General features: G+C 39.4%; 1 protein-coding gene across 1 annotated transcript in view; it reads left to right on the forward strand.

Moving 5' to 3' along the window:
- Positions 1 to 2,123: 2,123 nt before the first annotated feature.
- Positions 2,124 to 24,807, forward strand: part of LOC133620383 (uncharacterized) — a 37,956-nt gene continuing 15,272 nt past the window's right edge. The window contains exon 1 of the mRNA XM_061981848.1: positions 2,124 to 2,257. The gene's annotated coding sequence lies outside the window, so the exon portion shown is untranslated. The remainder of the gene's footprint in view (positions 2,258 to 24,807) is intronic.

Genomic DNA, 24,807 nt, shown 5'->3' on the forward strand with positions numbered 1-24,807 from the left:
CGATGACAATGTGAGAAGTTCTTTTTAAAAACGTTTTCCAAATTTAATAAAAAATAAAATTAAAAAAGCACTTCTTTAATACATAAGTATTCACAGCTTTTGCTCAATACTTTTTTGATGCACCTTTGGCAACAATTACAGCCTCAAGTCTTTTTAAATACAATGCCAGAAGCTTGGCACATCTATCTTTGGGCAGTTTTGCCCATTCCTCTTTGCAGAAAGCTTCATCAGATTGGATGGGAAACGTTGGTTTTCATCCAGGATGACTCCGTACATTGCTGCATTCATCTTAGTCTGGTCAGGGAGGTGACCAAGTGTCACGTGGGGGTCGCATCTTACTGCGTGGGTTGTTCTCCCGGGATGCAGACGGAACTCCGGACAAAGCGTGCAGGTAGGAATATGATTTATTGTCCATAAATCATTCGATGAAATATAAAATACAGGGAACAAACAAAAGGGATGTGTGCCGATCGCATGCGGAAGCTAAGACAAAAACTTATCGCAGGAATCTTCAACCAGGAAACAAGGAATAAACCTACGTGACTGTTGCATACAGAAAACAACGAAGCCAGACCGAGTGTGGCGCACAACGTGAATAAATAGCTCTCTGATTAGTGCCCGGCAGCAGGTGAGCGTGCCGAACACTAACCAGAGGCAGGTGAAACCAATCAGTACCCATGATAACCAAAACAAACCCAGGGGTGCACAAAACAAAACATCATCTGGTCCATGGATCATTACACCAAGAACGCGATGGTCACTCTGTCAGAGCTACAGCATTCCTCTGTGGAGAGCAGAGTACCTTCCAGAAGGACAACCATCTCTGCAGCAATGCACCAATCAGGCCTGTAGGTAGTAAACGTTTAACAAAATGCACCTGAAAGACTCTCAGACCATGACAAACCAACTTTTCTTGTTGGATGAGACAAAGATTGAACTCTTTAGTAGAGGGGTGTCCAACTCATTTTCATTGAGGGCCACATCGCAGTAATGGCTGCTTTTAAAGGGCCGCTTCTTCAAAATGTATTTACATTATGCATGCGGGTAATAACCTGTGATTAATCGAAATGCATGTGCATTTGATTATTATATTTTTTTATGTATAACTTGCTTTAAAATCATAAATAAAGGTGACAAGCAGATATTTAACTATTTGTTTTTATCTCACAAAAATAGTTTTGCAATACACTATATAATTGGCATGATCAGATAATATTGAAGTTTAAAATATGCATTTTCTTTTTCAAACTATTTCAGTAAAAAAAATATAAAAGTATTCAATTGAAACCCATTTTTTCCAGGCTTTCGCGGGCCACATAAAATGATGTGGCGGGCCAAAACTGGCCCCCGGGTCTTGAGTTTGACACCTGTGCTTTAGCATGAATGCCAGGCGTCATGTTTGGAGGAAACCAGGCACCGCTCATTAGCAGGCCGATTCCATCCCTACAGCCAAGCATGGTGGTGGCAGCATCATGCTGTGGGGATGTTTTTCAGCGGCAGGAACATGTTAACATCCTGATGAGTCTCCTTCTTCATGTTTTAAGCCCTCGTGGTGTTTTCTGCTGGCTCAGTTACAAAGTAATAGCATTAGGGAAATCCTGTGCCATGCACAGGTTATTTTAGTTGCACAGTGCACAGAAACAAATAATGGCGGTATGCTACCATGAAGAGCGTTGACTCTATCTAGTGGGTCTTTATCGCACAGTGCGTGCATTTGTTCCTACAGCAGCATGTTCAAGCAGGAGTGTTATTATTGCACCTCAAAAGGCAAGTGGGCACCACGGTGCAGCATGAGGACTCGGTGTGATGGAGGCCAGCTCATATTCCACCTTGATGTCCTCTGGCAATTTAGGCATATGATTTGATATTGATATACCTGCAACCTCATGAAACTCCCATGCACCAAAATGCTGCTTCTACCCAAATGTCACCACGTTTGTGCCTGCATGGTGGATGTTGCGTAAGCGACATGGAGGCTGCGGGTACTAAGGTCAGCAGTCGTGCATATTCGGCTGTAGAGATAGGGAGGGGAGGTAGACTCGTGGATGAAGCCTTCTGTGGGGGGCGTCACTCTCTCTCTCTCTCTCTCTTTCTTTCTCTTTCTCGCTCGCTCTCTCTCTTCGCACGAGCTGACTCAGAGTGGGCTGGGTGGTGCTGCAGAGTGATTCACTTCTTGCGACAACCATCGGTGGACTGTGGGTACCTTCGTCGCAGCGACCACCATGGCCTAACCTCATAGGAGCAGCACAGGCAGCAGGTATGGTTGTGATCCTATAGCTGACTTTTGCTCAAATATTTATGGAGAGTGCCTTTTGCGCAGTGATCCACGGGGACCACGCGTCGTGCCGCTATAGCAGGACATCCACTATGATAGCATTTCCCTCACTTGCTCTGAAGTGTGGGCATGTCTTGTGTGTTTATTTTTATTTAAATAGGGAAACACATTTGCGTGCGGAGGGAGATTATTATTTTAAGTGGTGACCGTGGATCTGGAAATTTTATGAAGGGCCTTGCAGTCTGAATACAGTAGTGTAAAAGAAAATAAATAAGATGACATCATCGTGAATTTTTTTTTTTTTACAATAATGTGATGACCGAATGAACACAGGTACAATATTAGTAAAATATGAAAGCATATTGGAGACTGACAATTGACAACATTTTCTTAATTGATTTATTTTTTTAAATAGTATGCTATTTATTTATAGCTGAAGTGCCCAAAACGCTTGCTTAAGTGCCCACAGGAGCCAAAACGTGCTAAAAGTGCTTTCTTAGGAGCCAAAACGCATGTTAAAGTGTCCCCTCAGAACAAAAACAAGTGCTTAAGTGCTTTCCTAGGATCCAAAACATGTGCTAAAGCAGTGGTTCGTAACCTTGTTGGAGGTACCGAACCCCACCAGTTTCATATGCGCATTCACCGAACCCTTCTTTAGTGAAAAATAAAATGTTTTTTTTTCAAATTCAAGACAAAGTTATGTTTTTGGTAACACTTTAGTATGGGGAACATATTCTAAGTAACAAAGACTTAATTTAGAGTTATTTGGTTAGGGTTTGGGTTAGAGCAGGGGTCGGGAATCTTTTTGGCTGAGAGAGCCATGGAAGCCAAATATTTTAAAATGTATTTCCGTGAGAGCCATATGATAATTTTGAACACTGAATACAACTAAATGCGTGCATTTTTAAGTAAGACCAACATTAGAGTATAACACGTCTGTTATTCTTTTTAATAACATTTTTATTCTGAAGCTAACTAATAATGATTAAAATACTTCTTATCGTTAATGCGACTTCTTGAACAGGTGCGGTAGAAAAAGGATGGATGGATTAAAATGCATGAGAATGTTTTGTATTTTGAACGTTATTTTTAACACTGATTACCAGTGGAATTATTCATTACTTATTGTGTTAAGCAATGTCAGCTAAGATTAATCTGAGAGCCAGATGCAGTCACCAAAAGAGCCACATCTGGCTCTAGAGCCATAGGTTCCCTACCCCTGGGCTAGAGGGTTAGGGTTATAATAAGGCCATGCCGAATAAGGCATTATTAAGTACTTAATAATGACTAGTTAAGAGCCAATATGTTACTAATTTGCATGTTAATAAGCAACTAATTAATGGTGAATATGTTCCCAATACTAAAGTGTTACCATGTTTTTTTACTGGTGCACAAAATGAACCGTGCATGAACATCACCTTGTTCAAAGAACAAAACCAACACAGTGCATAAACTCACAACAAATTACACACCTGCAAATCAGTGTGACTTTTGCTGTTGCCGTATCCGTAATACGCCAATAGGGAGAAGTTTTTATTTACACGATGAGTCGGGTGTGTCTTGACCTCCGCCAAACCCCTGAGGCCGACTCACCGAACCCATAGGGTTCGATCGAACCCAGGTTACGAACCACTGTGCTAAAGTGTTGAGTTGAGTTGAGTTGAGTTGAGTTTGAGTTTATTTCGAACATGCAAGCATACAACATGATACATCACAATTTCCAGTTTCTCTTTTCAACATGTTCGAAAAGGAGTAGGAAGAAGCAGAGCTTCTTTAATCCTACCCCTTTTCCTTTACATAACAGTTGCTAAAACTTTTGTTCACTTCCTGTTCTCAATTTATTCACAATATACTCCATAAATAATCACATTAAAAATAAATAAATAAATAAATAATACTCGGTGAAGTATGTTACATTTCATATGGTGAGATGAGTAAGATTATTTTGAAAATGAATGGATGGATGAAATAAATTCAGAATGTTTATCATGGTTCATCTTCTTTATACTTTGTAAACACTTTGAGTTTGAAGAGTTTCTTGAAGTGGATCATATTAGTACATTGTTTGATTGCTTTGCTTAAGCCATTCCATAATTTAATTCCACATACTGATATACTGAAGGTCTTAAGAGTTGTACGTGCATACAAATGTTTTAAATTACATTTTTCTCTAAAATTATATTTCTCCTCTTTTTTTGAGAAGAATTGTTGTATATTCTTGGGTAGCAGGTAATAGTTTGCTTTGTGTATAGTTTTAGCTGTTTGCAAATTCATTATGTCGTGGAATTTTAGTATTTTTGATTCAATGAATAAAGGGTTTGTATGTTCTCTATATCCAACATTATGTATTATTCTAACTGATCTTTTTTGTAACACCGTTAATGAATGAAGTGTACTTTTGTACACTTTGTACAAAGTGCCCTCTTTGAAGCCAAAACTTGTGCTTAAGTGCTCTCTTAGGAGCCAAAACGTGTGCTTAAGTGCCTTCTGAGTAACCGTGGGCTAACCCAGTAGGCTCAAGACATTGATACAACATTGATTATACATACACGTTCCTTGAAACTGTCTTTGAAACAACGTTGTAAAATAGTCGTATTTGTAAATTGAGACAATGTTGGTGTCTAATGTAGGCACCACGTTGTTGGTTGGGAAATGACCACATTTCAATGATCAAATCAACATCACAACCTGACATTGAATAAACGTTGTCAAAAACGTTAGGTTAGTTGCTCAACGTCAGGACCTAATTCAACAAGTTCGCAACGTTGTTTTAATGTCTTGTATCCTCTTGGGAGCCAAAACGTGTGATAAAATGCTTTCTTAGGAGCCAAAACGTGTGCTAAAGTGACTTCTTGGGAGCTAAAACATGCTAAAGTGACTTCTTGGGAGCCAAAGTGTGTGCTTACCCATTAGGCTCAAGACATTAATACAACATTGATTATACATACATGTCCTTTGAAACTGACTTTGAAACGATGCTGCAAAATAGTCGTATTTGTAAATTGAGACAACGTTGGTGTCTAACGTTGGATCCACGTTGTTGGTTGGGAAATGACCACATTTCAATGATCAAATCAACATCACAACCTGACATTGAATAAACGTCCTCAACGTCAGGACCTAATTCAACAAGTTCTCAACGTTGTTTTAATGTCTTGTATCCTCTTGGAAGCCAAAACGTGTGTTAAAATGCTTTCTTAGGAGCCAAAACATGTGCTATAGTGTCCTCTTGGGAGCTAAAACTTATGCTAAAGTGCCCGCTTGGGAGCCAAATCACATGCTAAGATGCCCTCTTGGGAACCAAAACATGTGCTAAAGGTTAGGTTACCAATTATGGATGAATTAATACAAGTATATGTAGCCTGGCAGCTTGCCTTTTATGTTTGCCTTTTGTTAATCTGTATTGAGCCAGAACTTATCTCACAGAACCAGTTTGAAATATCTGGTGCTAATATGGTGTTGAAATGCACGAGAATACAGGAAATGGTGTCGACTTTATTGAAACATTTCAGAGGGAAGACCCACAGATCTGGAATATATGGGGGACGGCGTGGCGAAGTTGGGAGAGTGGCCGTGTCAGCAATCTGAGGGTTACTGGTTCAATCCCCACCTTCTACAATTCTAGTCACGTCCGTTGTGTCCTTGAGCAAGACACTTCACCCTTGCTCCTGATGGGCCTGGTTAGCGCAGTGCATGGCAGATCCCGCCATCAGTGTGTAAATGTGTGTGTGTGAATGGGTGAATGTGGAAAATAGTGTCAAAGCGCTTTGAGTTCCTTAAAAAGGTAGAAAATCGCTATACAAGTACAACCCATTTACCATTTACCATTTGAACAGTTCTCGTGGATGCTGATCAAAACAAAAAACTGACCAGTGTTGTCTGTCATGTTAGTCTGTTTTAAGGCTATATAATGTGCCATTTGTATAACTATATAATATAAACATGTTTAAAGTGCCCTCTTGATTGATGAGGACATGCCATGAGGTGCACCATAATTAATTTTATGCACAATAATGCAATAACCCTGCAGTAAGTGTTCTCATTTTTTTGTAGCTGCCTGAAAGGGGTGCTGCTTAGTTGACGGGGGGTGCTTTTTGAAATCTACTTTTACAGTTGGACAGATGGGTAGGATGTGAACTGTGAAACCCAGTAAGCCCAAATTCAGTTCAGGGACTCCATGTGTGTTTATTTGGCGATCACAAATGGATGTGGATGTTGTAAAAGTGTTAGTTGTTAGAAGTGAAGAAGAAACTATCACTGGAGAATCCAGTCTTCATATAAAGCTAAGTTTAATGAGCTATGGGTTGGTTTCATATATCTCATCTCTCACAGTCACCATTGAAGCCAGCAGCTTCTTTGGTTTCATTAGATTGGATGGAAAACCAAAATAGCCCACACAATAAGCCAGGAAATTGAAGCAGCCTTACACATCCACACAAGTTTGTCTAGTATCAACGTGTTGGAGAATTATTATTCATGGACATTTGAGCTCATACTGAAGGGAAAGGAAACTGGTCCAATGTGCTACTGGATGTCATGCAGAGCCCGCCAGATGAACTCAATTCTCAAGAATAACAACACACACTAATCCAACGGCAGGACAAAAAGGCTTCATCTTTCGCCTGATGAAACTTAGGAAAGATTTCAAGATTGCTTTGATGGTCTAGTCTGGGATAAAGTTATCATTTAAGTAGGGCTGTCAAAGTTAATGCATTAACTCAGTGTTTTTCAACCACCAGTGAAATACAGTCTGGTGTGCCGTGGGAGATTATGTCATTTCACCTAATTGGGTTAAAAATATTTTTTGCACACAAGTAATTATAATTTGTAAATAATGTGTCGTTGTTGAGTGTCTGTGCTGTCTAGAGCTCGGCAGAGTAACCATGTTATACTCTTCCATATCAGTAGGTGGCAGCAAGTAACTAATTGCTGTGTCGATGTCGGGAACACGTCGTGTCAGGATCACAATATGCAGGCGACAGCGGGAGGCAGTGTGCAGGTAAAAAGGTATCTTATGCTTAAACCAAAAGTAAACAAAAGGCGAGTGCCGCTAAGAAAAGGCATTGAAGCTTAGGGATGGCTATGCAAAACGAAACTAAAACTGTACCGGCTGCAAAGTAAACACAACACAAAATGCTGGACAGCAGCAAAGACTTACAGTGTGTGGAGCAGAGACGGCGTCCACAAAGTACATCCGTACATGACATGACAATCAACAATGTCCCCACGAAGAAGGAAAGCGTCCGCACAACTTAAATAGTCTGGATTGCGAAAACAAAGCAGGTGTGGGGAATAGCGCACAAGCAAGACATGAAACTGCAACAGAAAAATACCAACCAAACAGAAAAAAACACCAAAATAGGAGCGCAAGACAAGGACTAAAACACTATGCACAGGAATGGTAAATGGGTTATACTTGTATAGCGCTTTTCTACCTTCAATGTACTCAAAGCGCTTTGACACTATTTCCACATTCACACACTGATGGGAGCTGCCATGCAAGGCCCTAACCACAACCCATCAGGAGCAAGGGTGAAGTGTCTTGCTCAAGGACACAACGGATGTGACGAGGTTGGTAGAAGCTGGAGATTGAAACAGGAACCCTCGGGTTGCTGACACGGCCACTCCCCCAACTGCGCCACGCCGTCCCCCAGGAAAACACCAAAAAACTCAAATTAAGTCACAACGTGATGTGACAGGTCGTGACAGTACACCTACTTTGAGACAAGAGCTATAGTCATGCATGCTTGGTTATGGTTTAAATTCATAACCAACAATTGCGAGAACGGCTTTTTATTTATCAATATCGGCTACTGAGTTTTGTCTTTTAATGATTTCTGCTTGTGGTGTGCCTCAGGATTTTTTCAATGAAAAAATGTGCCTTGGCTCACACAAGGTTGAAAAACACTGCATTAACTTATGCGATTAATCGCAAAACATCATCGCATTAGAGTGTCCGCCCTGAGATCGGTAGGTTGTGAGTTCAAACCCCGACCAAGTCATACCAAAGACTATAAAATGGGACCCATTACCTCTGGAATTGGGGGTTAAATCACCAAAAATTATTCCCGGGCGCAGCCACCGCTGCTGCCCACTGCTCCCCTCACCTTACAGGGGGTGATCAAGGGTGATGGGTCAAATGCAGAGAATAATTTTGCCACACCTAGTGTGTGTGTGTGACAATCATTGGTACTTTAACTTTAACTTTAATTATTCATGTATAAACACAGATTAATCGCCATAATTGGTTTTGACATCACATGCTCCTTTACCGTAACGGCAGATGGTTGGTTACCTGAAAGGCAGAGCAGGTTGCTTTATGGTCAGTGATCAGGTCAATGTATACGTCAGTGCAAAGACCACTGAGGACTCAGGAGACGCCGACTGGTGTGCTCCTTGGCAAATTTCAATTCAAAATACAAACTGTGAGCAAGTTTTGAGAAAATAAATGGCGCGTATTCAAGTAAAACATTTAAAGAATGTTCTTGTATGACAATCTGACAATCAAATTGCATTTGTGTCCAAATAATGGGGTCTTTTTAAAAGTTAATTTAAACTATGCACGCAAGTATTTTACTGTGATTAGAATTAAAATGCAGAAATGTGAATAATCTGATTAAGAATATTATCGTTTGACAGCACTAGTTTATGGTTGTTAAAAAAAAAAAGCATTTGCATAAAATGTGTTTTAAAGACTCTACAGATGTAGTAAAGGTGCAGCTTTAATTTACTAAACAATGGCTTACCTTGGAGGCAGCAGTGTACTGCAATATCTTCTCGCCGCCCTGACAGAACTTCTAATACATTTTCAGAGCACTGAGAAATAAAACATAATCCACCATGAGTAGGCTATTTCAACAACCCCACTTAGTATTAAACATAATCCAATCCTTTTAAAGGCTCCATTTCTTGTTTTAAGTTGTGCATCACTAGTTTATATGCATTTGACAGTATTTTTAGGGTCAACATTTGCCACACAACACTTCACTTAACACCTTTTATTGCATACAGCTGCAACAGAGAGAGTTGTGGTTCACTCTCTAACTACAGGACGACACTTTAAGATTTGGGATGTGGGTAATGTCTTTTCCTGACAGTGTTTTGTGGGATTGGACATGATTTAACAGCTGCTGCGCTCGTGGTGCGTCACCCGGAATGTGGGGGCGCTACTTATTTGAACACCTGAACATATTCTTTCGTAGCGGATTTGTGTAGACAATGAAGACTGCTAAAACGTCTATATGGGCTCGCTCGTGTGTCAATATTTGCAGCAATGGGGGGAACTATGTTGGAGCCCAGTTTGTGCATGCGTGTGTGTGTGTGTGTGTACGTGTGTGTGTGGGTTCTTGTATTTCTACCCTTCTTGAGACATCAACAAGGAAAAGTACCTTCCATATGAGGACCGGTGAACAAGTTAGGACCGAAATCATGGTCCCAATATGGAAAACCATCGCATCTAGGAGAGAAGGTCTCGTTTGCACCCCTGGTGGTGAAATCTATCAAAATTAGGGTGGTCCCAAAAAGGAGGGATTTTTCAAATTGACTGTGTGTCGGTTTTGAAAGTGCTCCCCCTCAGGCCAACATATGTAATAACAAGTGTGTGTAAGAAATTAAAATGTGCCCCCTTTGGCCAAAATGAATTTAAAAAAATATGTATATAAAGACATACTGTAATAACTTGAAGTAAATAATGAAGATTAAAAAACAATTACAAACAAAAAATAAAAACAATGAAATGAACTAAAAGCAGTCTTTTTCTAACAATGTGTCGACTTTTTTATTATAAAATTGGGAACAATTTCTCATATTCTTTTTGTTTTTGTAATATTGCAATATTTTCTCGTAAAATTATAACTTCATATACAATTCTGACTTTTATCACAATAATGCCAATTTTTTTGTTGTTCTTGTAAAAAACAATGACATTTTTTGAGTAAAATTATGACTTTTGTCATAATTTTGCTAAGTAAAATTCCGATTATCATTATAATATTGTCAAAATTTGAAAGTTCCCTTATAACATTGTGAATTTTGTTGAGTAAAATTACGACTCTTTTCATAAAATCGCCAAAATGTTAAGCTTTTCCTGTAAAATTGCGACTGTTATCAGTTTTTCTTGTAAAATTTTGACTTGCGTTGAGTAAAATTACAACTTTTATTATAATACTGCCAAAATTCCAAGTTTTTCTTGTGAAATTCAAACTCATTTTTCACAACAACCTTTTTTATATTTGTATAGCATATATATATATTTTTAAATGTAGCCATTTTTCGCAGGTCTCAAGAAGGTAACAAATACAAGAATGTGTGTGTGTGTGTGTGTGTGTGTGTGTGTGTGTGTGTGTGTGTGTGTGTGTGTGTGTGTGTGTGTGTGTGTGTGTGTGTGTGTGTGTGTGTGTGTGTGTGTGTGGCACTTGAAACACCTCACCCTCCACACTGACCTTTGGCCTCTGAGCTGAGGCCACAACATCAGTCAAAGATGCCTTGGGGATCAGCACTTATAAGCTTTACATCCGTTTGGGCAGGGGATCAAAAACAAGCACGATTGGTTCTGCATGGAGCCTCCTCTTGACTTCGCTGCGAGGCTGAAGATTTTACACCTCCCCCAAGCTGTAGAGCGCCACAAGAGAGGCATCTTTAACCGGCTTTGGGCTAACTTAAAAGCTAAATGTGTGGAAAGTTGGGTATCAGCTCTGATAACAAGGTGTGGAATCATTTATACTCCTGTTTATTTTTCACATATCCAACAGATTAATTTAAGATGAATTATTAGACACATTTAGACGACCAAATTGGTCAAATAAATAGGTGAAGCTGGACAATATTATGGAGGAAATCCACATGTTTTTCCAAGGTGTGGAATTTTTAACGGTCATACCCGGGCCTGGACGCGCGCTGCTGCCCCCCCCACACATACCAAGATAACCGCACATACTGTCCCTCCCATTTCCCCACCCTGTGCCTCTCGCTGCCCATGTGCCGCTTCACAGCCTCATGTGTCCACCTACATAAGGCAGTGCAAACAAGTCAATCATCTGTGTGGCGAGTGGACACAGCAGCAGTAATAACTCCTGTGCTCTGCTGTGGAACCGACACATACGGTCGCTTTCATACACTTGTTTCTGTTTTGTTTTTTATCCTCAAAAACGGTTTTGTCTCAAGATATCTATATAATTTTTTATTCAAACGTTTTAGATCTGCTGTTGCTTTTCCAAGAGCTGGGTGGCCTAGTGGTTTTACTGTGTGAGTACACAGTCACAAGATCAAATCTCCGTTTGAACATCTGTGTGTGGAGTTGGTATGTTTTCTCCGGGTAGTCCGACTTCCTCCCACATTCCAAAAATATGCATGTTAGGTTAATTAGACACATTGAACACAATCTGGTATAAATGTGACTGTGAATGATTACCGTATTTTCCGGACTATATCTGGTGTTCCGACACGTGACTTCTTTTTATTTATTATTTTTATTTTTATTTTTTTATTAAATCAACATAAAAAACACAACATACACTTACAACAGTTAGTGCACCAACCCAAAACCGCCCATCCCCCATTTACACTCATTCTCACTCATTCACACAAAAGGATTGTTTTCTTCTGTTATTAATATTCTGGTTCCTACAATATATATCAATGCAGTCTGCCAGGGATACAGTCCGTGAAGCACACATGATTGTGCGTGCTGCTGGTCCACTAATAGTACTAACCTTTAACAGTTAATTTGACTCATTTCCATTAATTACTAGTTTCTATGTAACTGTTTTTATTTTTATTTTAATTTCTGTTTTTTTTCCAAGAAAATGTTTATTATTATTTTTATTTTTTTTATAAAAAAAAAAAAAAAGGACATTATCTTCACCAGACCAGGTTGTCAATGAAATTAGATTGTTTAAAGGGTTCTTAAAACCAGGTCCAGTCCAGATTATGTCCAGGTTGGGATCAGCAACACACACTTTCATTTGTGTACCGGTACACTCAAGTTAGGGAACTACAACAACAGATTGCATATAATCTATAAACAAAATTACATTTTCAAAATAAGCATTTGATGACTTCCCATCTATTTTTATGTTTTTCAGCATCATTATCGGTTTCAACCATGTAGCTTTCTAAAGTTAAAAAATGCTGAATAAATGTTTTAAAGAAAGTAATACTAAGTGAATATCTATTTTTGGCTTTAAAAGTAAACCGAGTACTATAATTAAATTGTCTAAATGATGACTGTCAATGAACTCTCCTAAAATAACAGAAACCACATCAAGCTTCATAAACAAACTAATCCTTAAACGCGTGACTTCTTGCCGGAAGTGAAAAGCAGTGGTGGTCGACCAACCCAAGATGGCTGATGTACAGCAAGCAGCGCGCGAACTATCTGAGTACAAAAGAGGCTTAAATCTTCCTGCGAAAAGCACATACAAGCAAAAAATCAAAGTGGAATAGATCCCTATACTTTATCCAAAAAAAATGTTTCGAATGATATCAAGGATTATACGTCGATCGTGTTCTCAGACATATCAAACATTTGTGCTCCGGATGCCATTCTACAGGACAAAACAGATGGAATTGTGTAAAAGTATGGAGGTGTCCAACTTCTTTGTGTGTGGCTGGGTTAGGTCTGGGCGATATGGGCTTTTATTAGTGTCTTGATATTTTTAGGCCATGTCACGGTACACGATATTTATCTCAATATTTTGCCTTAGCCTTGAATGAACACTTGATGCATATAATCACACCAGTATGATGATTCTATGTGTCTACATTAAAACATTCTTCTTCATACTGCATTAATATATGCTCATTTTAAACTTTCATGCAGAGAGGGAAATCACAACTAAGTCAATTGACCAAAACTGTATTTATTAAACAGTTATTAAGCAGTGGCACAAACATTCATGTCATTTCCAAAACAGAAAGTGCAAGATTGACATTTTAAAACAAGCTATGAGTGCACTTTTGTGCTTGATGTCACAAAGATGACACATCAAAACAACACTAAATTAAAGTGCACTTTTTGTACAGAACGCCACTACAATAGTTTAAAACAAATAAAGTGCACTTTTGTGCGTGATGTCACACAAGATAATTCAATAACTGTCAAATAAAAATGAGCTGCATAATAGGAAATCAAATAGTGTATGTCCTTCACTATGTGGTAGATTCCTACGGATGTTATCTCCTTCTGTTGTTGACTATTTTTTTCATACAGTGTTGATGTGGAAATGGAAGACGCCAGGCTCAATTGGGTCAGTGCTGGTTGCTGGGGCATTTTGTGGGTATGGCACCGGCCGAGATGTTGACATGTGGAGTTTCAAGCTTCATTCTCTAGCGGGTGGCTTTTCAAATGATGCTACAAATTAGTAGTGCTGCTATTTTTTGTAGCAACGCTTTTGCCGCATACTTGACATATTACGGTTGTCTGTTCAACATCTTTCCGCTTGAAGCCAAACCACCGCCAGACGATGGACCCCGGCTGTTTTTCTTGGGAATTAATTTGTTACCAGATTCGCACCTTCTTTCTCTCGTATTACCACTCGCACCGCTCTGCTTGCACCACAGCTAATGTTACCATGCCGCTACCTGTCTGCTCCGCGAGAGCGTATAACGTTGCACGCGCGATAGTATGTGACGTATGTAAGAAGGTGCGCTTGTTTTATGTCTCTGTGAGAAGGAGAGACAAGAAAGAGTGAGAAACGCCTGTAGCGTAATGCCCGCAGCTAAAAGCAACTGCATGAGAACGTATACTCGAATACTCACGATATAGTCATTTTCTACATCGCACAGAGACAAACCCGCCATATATCGAGTATATTGATATATCGAGTATATTCGATATATCGAGTATATTCGATATATCGAGTATATTCGATATATCGAGTATATTCGATATATCGAGTATATTCGATATATCGCCCAGCCCTATGCTGAGTCAAGGACATTGGTATTAAGACTCTCCCGGATAAATATTTATCGTTTTTGCTCGGGTAAGGTTGCATTTCATGATTTAACTTTGCGTCTAAGATGCCATGTTTGTTGCTGTTGCACGCGCCGTTTACGAGTTGTGTGATTTTTTTCCCATTTTGATCAAAATATTGTGTATTGTGTATGTACTGTGAAATATTAATTTATGATTGCTGTCTTTGATAAAAGCTTAACTCTTTAAGATTTTTTTCTCACTTTTGCGTTCTTTTATTTAGACACGCCGAGTTGGTGCTTTTTGAAACACTCATAGCCATCATGTGTTCAGGAAATACAAATAATATCAAGATAATACTTAAATGTGAAATAACAACCATTAAAAGTATATCAAATAAACCTTTAATGAAGTGGTGACTGCAAAAGCATGCATTCTTCGACTCTGCGCCCTTGGACTGGAGTGTGTGCTGCTTTTCTTGTTCCGTAAAATGTTGTGCTCGTTCTTCCTTTTTAATGACCTCTCTAGGAACTCTGAAAAAACTTTAATCCTTTCCACGATTTGAATGATTCTTACAGCCGAAAACAACACAAGTATAGGGCATTTTTTTTAGACAAAGGCTAAATGGCGCGACGTACCCATTGAAGACAGAGCTATTTTCAACACAACCAGTATTCATTGGGCTGGACATGAGCCGGATGTGATGTCAGTAACATCCCACCAATAAGATGCACCGGTATATAAGCTGCACCCACTACATTTTAGAAGAAAAACATATTTTTTCATTTATGAGCCGCACCGGACTACAAGCCGCAGATATTTACCGGTACGTTGTGAAGTGAGATATTTACATCAAATGCATGGACACTATACTTACGAACAGTGTTGGGTTAGTTACTGAAAACCAGTAACTAGTTACAGTTACTAGTTACTTTATTTCAAAAGTAACTCAGTTACTAACTCAGTTACTTATATATATATATATATATATATATATATATATATATATATATATATATATATATATATATATATATATATATATATATATATTTTTTTTTTTTTTAATTTATTTATTTAAAAAAAAAAAAAAAATTTAAGGCCCCCTTTAATGCCCCTTTAGCCTTCATTTCAGTACTGTTATTGCACTGGAGAATAATACAATGTGTTGATCAACTTGACATGCATTTGCATCACTGAACTCTGCTAAGCAATTTTGTCTACATACAACACACAAAGACAAAGATATGTTTCAAAGGGCCATTTTGTTTCAGGCCAGAACAAATTGACAAAACTATTTTAAATAGCTGCAACATAACATACATAAGTAACAAACAGCATAATAACATCATAGCTGTAAACCAAGGAAGGCACACACTACATACACAAAGCCTGACCAGGCGTTTTTTTCTCTCAAGGAATTCTGAAATAAAATCATGTCTGAAGCCCAGAACACTCTACACATTTCCCCAGTTTTAGTTTAGAGATAAGGAAAGATTGGCCTGGCCCACTAGCATCCCTCTTTATGTTTGTGAACATTATAGTCTATACATTTAGAGTGATGTGATAATCAAACACTCTCGAAGTCTAGAATGAAAGAGTATATAAGAGAATTGACAGAGTGTGTGTACCTTCAGTGCTGAATGATGAGCAGAGGCAGATTTTGGAGTGTTTTTTTTAGCTCGCTTTCCATTTTTATGTACTCACTGTCCAGGTGCCATTTGATGCCCGGTATCATGCTAATTAGCTGCCTGAAAGCAGGTGACTCAACTGTAGAAATAGCCTGCATGTCTTCTAGCATACACGCTGCAAAGTCTCTATCAACGTTGTCCTGGCTAGCAGTTCCTCATTAAAATCCAGCCACTGTTGCTTAGGAGGTGAAGTGTGTCTCTCTTTACTAGCTTCATCGAAGCATGTTGCTTTTGTAGCTGTTTCAGCAGATTCGAATTGCTGTTTTGGGCAGTAGATAGGCTCTTTGATCCAAGACACAACTTACATTTAACTAAAATGTTCTTTTCTTTGTGGTCGACAAAAGAAAAGTAGTGAGAATATCTCCATGTTAAGAAACTCGGCTTCGGCTTCGCCATGATGTCTTGTTAGTAAACACGGACATGCCCCCTCCCACACACACACATACACACACACACAGAGCGCACCTCTTCTCCGTCGCCTCTTCTGCAGCACTCAAATAAAACACACTCAGATCGTCTCAGTTTCTAGCCGATACTACATAAAAAATAACGTAAAATAACGCAGTAACGCATCATGTAGTAATGGTAACTGAGTTACTGAATACAAAAAATAACGCATTAGATTACTATTTACCGACGAAAGTAACGGTGTTACAGTAACTTTTGTAACTTTTGTAACGCGTTACTTTTGTAACGCGTTAGTCCCAACACTGCTTACGAACGAACACAATCCAATTTACATTTCTAACAACAGGCCATTGATTAGACATGAGGACTTAATAAAGTTAACTGAAATGTCTCAAATGTTAGAATTGGAATTGCTTAGGTTGATCCTTGAGCTGTTGCATGAAGAGCAGGTTGAACTCAACATTAGGCCAATCTGTGGTCAGATATATTCCTACAGTACCTTCTATTATTTACGGCATAAAAATGTGTTGAGCGGATTAAGTCATGCCGTGAATAATAAAGACATATGAACAGGATAAGACAATTGGCTGTTTTTTTTGCACTTTTCTTTATTGTGTCCCCATTCCAAAGAGCACCTCTTTTTTTGTAAATAATACAGTAGTACCTCAATTTACTATCTTAACTGGTTCTGTGACGTGGCTCTTAACACAAAACTCTTATCTCACATCAGTGTCTTCCATTGAAATTAATTATAATAAATTTAAAAACACAACAGCTCCGTTTTAACTTTTCTAATAAGTCATATTGTATGAAAAAACAATACAGTGGAATGTAGTACTAACAGCTACAGTAGTTTTATGAGTTTAGTTTATTAATGTAATAATAATGTACAGCATTTACCTCTACAATATGTCCTTCCTGCTGCTTCTCCATCAAACAGATCATCAGCAGCTTCTTCATATTTTCATGAATAAATGTTTGCTGCTTAGGAATTATTTTAACATTCTTGGGTAGCGGTAGACTCATTCGGCTTCATCATGGTGCAGTGCAGCAGTGATACGCTTGAAGTACATAAAATGTAGGTCGCTCTTAAAAAAGAGATTTTAATCTCAATGAGTCTTTACCAGGTTACATAAAGGAAATTGAAGTGCTTCCCCAAGTTGACTACACGCTCTGTCATGTTTTTTGATGATTTCCATCCATCCATCCATTTTCTACCGCTTGTCCCGTTCGGGGATTTCTTTTTTTTAAATTCAATAAATATTATCCACTTCTTTTTCTCAGCAATGTCCTTCAGACTCACTTTCTTTCTTCCCATACTTGGAAAACACTTATATCCATCACTAGCTATAAGCTAATGCTAGCAAGTAAGACCAGATGTTTTGGTTGAATCTTACAGGGTCCACTGTGACATTTGCTATGCCAACTAATGGCAGGGATGCTTGTAACTCAAATTTTGCTTGCAACTTAAAGCGAAACAATAAGCCGAGATACAGCTCTTATTTTAAAACACTCTTAAGTTGAGGCTCGGGATGTAATGATAAACCCGGTTAAACGCTTGACGGTTAGCACTGCACTTTGATAAACTCATGTACTGACTGGTGCCAGCTCGCTAGCTTAAATGCTAACATGAAAACAAGAGACATTAAGGTATTTCCCCAATAAGAAACAACATACCCCAATCTAAACTTATTTTAACACATTACTGTCTGAGCAACTAAGTCATTCAAATGTGGACATTGAACCTACAAGCTGTGCTTTAAAGGAAAAGAGACAGGTGTTTTTTCACGGTGCATTAAAATACCACAACGCCCGACAGAAATAATAAATAATATATTTTATTTGTTATGCACTTTTAATTTTAATAAATCTTAAAGTGCGACAGTACAAACCAATATTTAAAACAATAAAAGCCTTTCAAGCAGAATACTAAGACTCAAACACAATCAGTGAAGCATAAGAAACACAAAACAGGCAAAATAGTGGGTTTTCTAGCAGTATAGTTTTTTATTTTTATTTTTAATACCGGTAACTTGGTCAACATATTTCAGTGTGTGTATAAGTAGTTTATTTTTTAACTCATTCAACAATACTGAAACAATAACTGTAACCGTGGTAATGTTCGTCACGATAACCGTGATAAGGAATTATCATATTGTTACATCCAAGGTTGAGGCACTCTTAAGTTGAGGTACCACGGTCCTTTTTTAATGCTGTGACAGCATTTTTCTTTGACCCTTTTTTGCGTGCATACGTGGATTAAATGTAGCTAAAGATTTGTGGGATGCACACATTCAGACTAAAAAGAATCTCTCATTACTCAAAATGTTATTTTCTGGTAAACAAGAGTTCTGTGTTGCGCTACCTTGTATTTTAAGGGTTTTGGATGAGATGTTTTCCCTTTGCATGCAAAATTCTTTTGACAACTGGGGAACCTTATTCTTCATACTTGATGTAACACTGTGAGAAAGGCAACACTCCCAGAGTACTCAACGCAATGTTAGAAGCAGCGCTTCATTCATTGCCACGAAATGTATTCACTGGAGCATGAAACAAAGTTCCTCTGGGGAAAAACGACCAAAGATCATCTGCTTCTATACTGATCATAGAGCATGCATGCTACTCTTTTATTTAACCCTGTCTGACTTTTATTTGATCACTCCCAACGAAATTATACTCTTTGTTTTTGCTGCATTTACAACCTCAAATAGAACAAGCTGGTCAATTATCATTTACTCTGTCCAAATGCAAATACAATTATAATTTTGATTTCATAATTAGGACATAGATTCAAAAAGTGGCTCGGCGTGGCTCGATTGGTAGAGCGGCCGTGCCAGCAACTTGAGGGTTCCTGGTTCGATCCCCAGCTTCTGCCATCCTATAGTTATGTCTGTTGTATCCTTGTGCAAGACACTTCACCCTAGCTCCTGATGGATTGTGGTTGGGGCCTTGCATGGCAGCTCCCGCCATCAGTGTGTGAATGTGTGTGTGAATGGGTGAATGTGGAAATAGTGTCAAGGCGCTTTGAGTACCTTGAAGCTAGAAAAGTGCTATACAGTATAACTCATTAAAAGTTACGGGTGATTGACATTTAAGGTCTACTAAAGGCATACAATTGCCATTTTCTTGCACGACTTTCTGGACGCTGGCACAGAAAAAAAAGGAACATTTGCAGGGGGAAATTCTCCGAAACCTTCTGTAAACACTGGCCTCATTAATTCTTCTGCAAAGTCCCATGTGTGCCAACCAACACTCGTCATATTAAGACATTAGTATTAGTATTGCAATGATTTAGAGATTAGCACAGCACACAGTGAGTCATGTCCTTGAGTAATTTTCCGTTTTTCAGGGGCGGCACTATTTCATGTTGTCATTCCATATTGTTCGGAAGCATTTCCTGCCCTACATAAAGAACATATTGTAGAAGAGTGATTGACAGCATGCACACCCCCTGCAAGTAAATGAGCAGAATGATGCGTCCTTTGGCCCCAGAGGGGGCAGCATGATAAAAATACACTGACTTTCTGCACCCATCTGCCTTCTATATGAGATGGCTATTCTCAATTGCCCTCTCTTTGGGGATTAAATTAAGTATTTTCTGATGCGGGCTGTCTTTGTTGAAAAATGTGCAGTTGTTCCTTTTCTCTCACTAAAGCTTAGTTCTTTGAAGACACAATAATCTCACTCGTATTAACACACAAGCTTATTCATGCTGGAGCACTTTAGAACAAGATAGTAATACTATACATATTAAAAGCCATTTCTCAGTAGATATATTGTTTATGTTTGGCTGCCATCCACTGTGTACCTGGCTGGAAACCTCGGTGAACATATACACGATAGTTAAACCTGCATCGCACAAACTACTATACAGTAGTACCTTAAGTTAAAGTTAAAGTACCAATGATTGTCACACACACATTAGGTGTGGTGAAATTTGTCCTCTGCATTTGACTCATCCCCTTGTTCACCCCCTGGGAGGTGAGGGGAGCAGTGAGCAGCAGCGGTGGCTGCGCCCGGGAATCATTTTTGGTGATTCAACCCCCAATTCCAACCCTTGATGCTGAGTGCCAAGCAGGGAGGTAATGGGTCCCATTTTTATAGTCTTTGGTATGACTCGGCAGGGGTTTGAACTCACAACCTACCGATCTCAGGGCCGACACTCTATCCACTAGGCCACTTCCGCTCACTGATTTCCGTTTCCATAGCAGCGCACATCTGACTTCTGGCAACAAATGTGTGTTCCTACTTCCGCAAACAAAAGCTTGTGTGTGTTCTAATCACGGCAGACTTAATAACAGACAACAAAGACGACTATTTTTGGAAAATTGAGGATTCACAACCATATCTTTTTGAATCTGAATGGACGGAGGAGTAACTACTGTTTCTAGAAGCGAGCATGAAGAAGAGGGTGAAACGTTTGAGCAGACGGAAGTCGACAGAGTGAGGTCGGTGTGACACGAAGCTGCAAATGTGGAATTTGGAGACAAGCTATTTCGACAAAAATGGAGTGCTTACCCAAATAAACCAGAAAAAACGTCCCCGGCCAGCTGGACCAAACGGACAACTGTCCATCGAGTGAGTCACACTTTATATTGATCATGATAAACACAGCACGTCATGTGTGTATCATGACAGATCGCCTAAGCTGTCTGGCTAGCTGTGTACAAACAAAACATGAAATGTGGGCTAATACTTTACAGGTACTGTAATATGAATGTTCATGGTTTTCAGTTAGTACACGTTGGTGTCCTATCACAGTGTTGTGCATTACAAACTCAAACACGTTTTGTGCTGACTAGCTTCTGTCTTGCCGTAGTTAACTTTTACGGCTAATACCGAAGCAAGCCGATGTGTTAGTACGCTAGAAAAAGAGCTCCTCAGTGTTCGCTCTTACAATAACAATGGTGATACAGTTTGGTTGTTATACAGGTTTTGTAACTCAAATTAAGTATTGGTGACTGTTTTTGTATGCATGTTTAAAGTGAGTGAGAGGTAGAATTGATTGCTCCCATTAGCTGCATTGCTAGCTACCTAGAACGAGCCGATGTATACATGTAAGACTCCAAAAACCTTTTGTCTTCTTGTCTCTCATAATGATTGTAAATGTAAACAACATAATGTTCGCCCTTATTAAACACTTTTGTAAACAAACACAGTGAGGAGATAAGAGGGGAAGCGTGACGAGTGGAAAGGTATATCCAAAAACAACTTCCCAACATTTTCAATCGTTTTTGGTCTCTGTTATGTCAACACCTTTACTCTTTTGGCAACAGTCGCACCTTCCAGTTCTTCTTTTTTTGTCAGGAAAGTACTTTTTGTTGATCGTCTTCATTCTAGTGAGATCAACAACTCAAACGGCAACTTTTGGGATGATTTCCTTCTGGAATTCGATAGTAGTGTGTGTGTGTGTGTGTGTGTGTGTGTGTGTGTGTGTGTGGAAAGGTGAAGAGGCTGAGGGCGGGGCTTACTGGCTGGTCTGCTTCAATGTTTCAATGTCGCCAAAATAATGTTTGTAGAGACATTTTACACTATACATTTGTAGTTCAGTTCACTGTAGAATCTTCAGCTTGTTTAATATTTTGAATATAAGTGTAACAACATTATTTTAGATAATCAACCTACAAAAAGAGAAACGAGTCTGCTCTCTCTTGTAGTACTCTAACTCACCACACTGGCGAAGTGGGGGTGATAGCGAGCTACAAAATGTATGATGCTACCATGTTTTATCAGTGAGGAAGACAGTTTTTTTTTCAGTTGCAATAACATTGTTTTAATGTTGTGCTGAATGAATGAAGGTTGATGCAAATAAGGGAGATTATATATCCAAGATCAAATTACAGGGTTCTATTTCACTTCATTTCAAACATTATCCTCTGAACTGGACTTTCAGACTAAACGGGGGTGATCATACAAAGTATGTTTTCATGGCGCATAGATTGTGCTGCTTCAGATACAAATAGAAACACAGTAAGGTAAAAAATAAAAATAAATCAACACAAATTAATGAGACCTGGAAGCATTTGATAATTATTTTTTTATGAACGTGAATTATGCCATTCTTTTTCTTGTTTTCATTTTACTGGGCATGTCAGGAATTGTTGGTGATGAACCCAAAGATGCAGAGATGACAGGCTTGATGCAAACATGATTTTAATTTCCAAAGAAAATGCAGGAAAACAGGAATCAGGAACCAGGAAACAGGCAAACTGGAAACAACAAACAGGAAACAGGATACAAAATAGGAGGAACCAGCAAACCGCAAACAGCTAGCAGCATACAGGATACAGCAAACAGGAACCAGGGAACAGCTCATAGCATACAGGATACAGCAAACAGGAACTAGGGAACAGCTCACAATACTCCAGCACTGACTGGAGGGCGAGGCAGGTATAAACAGTAGTCGGCTGATTAACATCAGGTGTGGCCAGGCTGCCAATCAGCCGCAGGTGAGGGGAAACAACGCTCAGGAAGACAAGCAGGAAACTGAACCAAAATAAGAGCGCTGACAGGAAATAAAACACAAACACAGAGGAAAAAATACAACATAACCAAACTGTCAGTGACAAGCCGGACAGGGCAACCTGTATGGTTAGAGCATCAGTGCCTCACCTGGTGTGAAGGTCACCGCACGTCACTGTATGCCAGGTTCATCTGGCTGGGTCCACGAAGGAAAATGTTTTTCCTCATTACAGCATTAAAAACTGACATTTCAAAACCGACCGTGTGAGCGCCTCTTGTCTTGAAAGTAGATGAAACAAATGATAGATTTGTTTTCACAATGCCTGCGTCTTTTAACCATCCCATCCTTCCTGCATCCTCACGACTTGTCAAGTTTGTCCCTCAAGGTACCGTACGCTGTCAGCTTTATTCCATCACTACGCCTCCTCCACCATTGCTGCTTCACCCGCCTATTACCCCTATCAAGTAGAGGACTTTAATCTGGATACTGCTAAAGCTTTTTGATTGATTGAGAAGTTTATTGACATCTTAAAGAATTGAATCCATGTAATGCTTTAAAAAGGCAAATGGATGGCACAAAATGCCAAAAGGCTTGTTTCCATTGTGGTCCATCAAATATTCATCACATTTGATACATTCAATAATAAAAGATATATAACCTTCCATCCATCCACCCATTTGCTACCGCTTATTCCCTTTGGGGTCACGGGTCCCCCGCGACCCCTAAGGGAATAATGCGCTGGAGCCTATCTGGAGCCTATCTCAGCTACAATCGGGCGGAAGGCGGGGTACACCCTGGACAAGTCGCCACCTCATCGCAGGGCCAACACAGATAGACAGACAACATTCACACTCACATTCACACACTAGGGCCAATTTAGTGTTGCCAATCAACCTATCCCCAGGTGCATGTCTTTGGAGGTGGGAGGAAGCCGGAGTACCCGGAGGGAACCCACGCAGTCACGGGGAGAACATGCAAACTCCACACAGAAAGATCCCGAGCCCGGGATTGAACCCAAGACTACTCAGGACCTTCGTATTGTGAGGCAGATACACTAACCCCTCTTCCACCGTGCTGCCCTGATATATAACCTGTAACATGTATATAAAAAATCCCTTTAAAAAAAATTGATAAATTATGTACATATACACGCTACTGCCTCTGTTTCGGTATATTCTCTGGCCAATTTGGCCATTATCGAGGCGCACGCGGCATTGCTGAGCTCAGATTATTCCGGCTAACTGGAGAAAAAAGGAAAGGACTCAGACGGGAAGAAAAAAACATTGAGGCTACTGTTATTGGGTGGAGTTGAAGCACTTATATCTCTGCCCTCATGGCCATTTCCCTTCTATGCAGCATTTCTCTGCATGGGTGAATGTAAAATAGTGTTTCTCTGAGCATTGGCAACCGCCTCAGCCATTTTTTTTTTCCAGATGCAGATTACTCATGTTAAAAGAAAATCATCTTATGAGATCATCAGCCACACTGTGTTGAACGAGTCGTCACAGCTGTGAATGAGGCCTCGTGAGTCATTCACTATAGAATGAGCCCTTGCACAGGCCTACGTGCATGTGCATACACGCACGCACACAGACACACACACACAGGCACACACACACACACACGTACACACAAACACACACACACATTGAAATGCAAAGTTTTCTGCTCCTAATGTTTCATGCTGAAGTTTCAGTGTTGTCCTCACGTCGCTGCTTTGGGGCATCTCTCATTGTGAGTCATAGATAGAGGCCAGTGTGAACAAGGGAGTGTTATGTAAGTCACATGCTAAAATAGGCGAAAATTAGTTTTTGACAAAAGGGAAGGGCAGCTGGTATCTGTTTGGCTACATGACTACATGAGGATTGTATAATAGTTGTGGCTCGCAATGTTTCTCTGAGCATCACTACACTCATAATGTCATTATGAGCTCGACTTGAATAATGTGTTCCACTACTCAGAACAAATTACTATTTGATCATTTTGAAGGAGACGACACCAAGACAAGAATCGGTTCAATAGGTTTATTGAACCTTTTGATGAGTGTGTGGGAGGT

The sequence above is a fragment of the Nerophis lumbriciformis genome, linkage group LG01 (genome assembly GCF_033978685.3).
Source record: "Nerophis lumbriciformis linkage group LG01, RoL_Nlum_v2.1, whole genome shotgun sequence".
In the NCBI taxonomy this organism is placed as follows: Eukaryota; Metazoa; Chordata; class Actinopteri; order Syngnathiformes; family Syngnathidae; genus Nerophis; species Nerophis lumbriciformis.